We start from the raw sequence: 2,673 nt of genomic DNA, 5'->3' as shown, positions 1-2,673 counted from the left end.
AGATATTTAAAAGGATATTCCATTCTAACAGGCTGTGTAAATAGCAAAGTGCTATTGAACATCCCATCTACTGCAATTTGGTAGTAACAATTGTATCTCAAGCCCGCCCTTAGGTGACTTGAAATATGAATGTTGCTTTGCTATTTGTAATGCTACCTATTTCTGATTAATATGAGCAGTCCAAGTGATTATCTCATAATAACCATCATGGTTAGGACTGTGTATGTCACAGTCTTTGTTTGAAAGCATTTTTTCTGCTTTGATTATTTAGGATCTATTGTAAATGTTGCCTTTGGTAGAATAGACTATTATCACATGTAAAGAAAGCATCTGAAGAAAAATATCTAATTTAGATTCAGATGAGATGTAATTCTGCACTGATAGTACATTAGATGTGGTATAAAGTTGGTTTTCAGAGTGGGTAATCTCTGAAACACAGCATCACTGTTCTTTTTGTTATTTTTTATTTATTTTTACATATTTTCCCTTATTTACATTTCAAATGTTATCCCCTTTCCACGGTTCCCCTCCGAAAACCCCCTATCCCCCCCCACCAACCCACCCACTCCCACTTCTCTGTCCTGGCATTCCCCTACACTGAGACAATGAGCCTTCACAGGACCAAGGGCCTATCTTCTTATTGATGTCCAAGAAGGCCATCCTCTGCTACATGTGTAGCTGGAGCCATGTGTCCCTCAGTGTGTACTTTGGGTGGTGGTACACTGATATTCTTGAGTGTGTGTGTGGGGGGGCATTAAGCAACAGTGAGAAGAGACAGTATCCCCAAGAAAGAGAGAAAGAAGACAGTCAGCTCTGGGAGAGAGTAATGTCCTTTGCCTTTGGCAAATACAAGCAAATGTCTCTCTGTACAGGCTATAATTATAGTGAACAAAATTCATAGGTAGGTTCTCCACACTTAAATACTTAGAAACTGGAAAATGTTCATGCTTTTCTATAAGCCTGTTCTTATCAAGGACACACTAATTCCTTCTTGCATCCCTCTTTCCATCCTTTGCTTTTCTTCCTTTATTCTTTATTCATCTTTTTACCTTCTCATTTTTTCCCCTTTCTTCCATATGGCTCTCTCTCCTTTCCCCCACCCACTCAGGGCTTCAGGCATGTTCAGCAAGCACTCTACATCTATCTGATCCATACCCAATTAGCTTCCTGTTGATTTCTGGTTAGGTTATGGTTTGATATCGTTCATAAGTAGTAACCTTCTAAAGATGATCTGTGAAGAACATTGTCTCTTTGATTTTTTGTTTTGTTTTGTTTTGCTTCTACTGTCCTGCAATATTGCAGTTAAAAGTACAAGCTTACGGGAAGTCTGAGGGATCCATGGATTCAGATTGCAATGCTGGGTCATTGCTAACTGTACCTACCACAGACTGAATGGACTCAGAATGGAGTGAAGTTTGTTAGTCACTGAGGCAATGCTGTGACAAAACCTAACATGAACAGCTAAAGGAGAAAGGGGTTGTCTGGGCTCTTGGTTTGAGGAAGCAGTCCATTCTGCATCCTAGCACTGAGGTCGTGGTTATGGGAGTGTGAGGCAGCTGCCTGCATGGTATCCGAAGTCAGGAAGTGAAGATCCATGAATATAGCTGCCCCACCCATATTTTTCTTGGTAATCAGTCCAGGGCACCCATCCCAAGAACTGTGCTACGAACAGTTACAATGGGTCTTCTCACCTCAAGTAACCTAGTGTACTACCTCACATACATGCCAGAAATCTGCTTTGATGGTGATTCTCAATCCTGTCTTGTTGACAAGGTAAACCATCATAGAGGATGATCATGGAAACTTGTCCATATCCTACATAAAATCACATAGGTATTAATGTTATATTAAGCCTTTATGCTTAAAATCACATTTTGGTGAGTGTGATAAAGTGCTATAGCATCCTGTGAAGAGAGAGTTCTGCAGAGGAGTTAGGATAGGCCATGCAGGACACCTGGATTCTCCACATTGATGTAAGGCTGACACAATGCCCTTATTATTAAATTTGTTTTAAAGTCTGCAAACATTGTTTTAAGTCCAATTTTTTAATTCTATATATTCATTATTTATATTTCAAATGATTTCCTATTTCCTGGATTTCCCCGTCCCCAAAATATGGAATGCTTCATGAATTTGCGTGTCATCCTTGTGCAGGGGCCATGCTAATCTTCTCTGTATCTTTCTAATTTTATTATATGTGCTGCCGAAGTGAGCACATATTGTCTCTTTGTATCCATAGGTTCTAGGGTTCTGGATAGATACAAGGGTGCCCTCACTCTCAAGTTCTCTTCATAAAATGGTGTGGTATTTTCATATAAGCACATCCTGTATACTTTCACACATACCCAGATGACTTATAATACATTCTGCAATATGAATATTATACAAATAGTTGGCACACTCGATTGTTTCACTTTATTGTTTAGGGAATCGTGATAACCAAGTCTCTAACTGTACTTATTCACTGTTTGATCTCCATTATCTATTGCTATTGCAACTATATATCAAGAACTCAGAGACACATCTGTTTAATACATCGGTAGATAAAGGAAGATGATCTTCAGCAATCTCTGTGTTTGGCTTTATATGCATGTTAGGAAATATGTTATCTTTTGGTCCTGAATACAGAGAAGAAATGCTATAATTGCAATTTGGAAAATGTTTATCCTATAT

The 2,673-nt window shown here is 38.7% G+C and overlaps 1 non-coding gene across 1 annotated transcript; it reads right to left on the bottom strand.

Annotated features, from left to right (window-relative positions):
* Positions 1-2,109: 2,109 nt before the first annotated feature.
* On the bottom strand, positions 2,110-2,216 carry LOC127675827 (U6 spliceosomal RNA). Its single transcript, XR_007975518.1, has one exon. It is a non-coding gene; the product is annotated as a U6 spliceosomal RNA (small nuclear RNA).
* Positions 2,217-2,673: the final 457 nt, after the last annotated feature.

This window comes from Apodemus sylvaticus, chromosome X (assembly GCF_947179515.1).
Source record: "Apodemus sylvaticus chromosome X, mApoSyl1.1, whole genome shotgun sequence".
Taxonomy (NCBI): Eukaryota; Metazoa; Chordata; class Mammalia; order Rodentia; family Muridae; genus Apodemus; species Apodemus sylvaticus.
The sequence above is the reverse complement of the archived record's forward strand: the minus strand, read 5'-3'. Positions and strand labels throughout refer to the sequence as shown.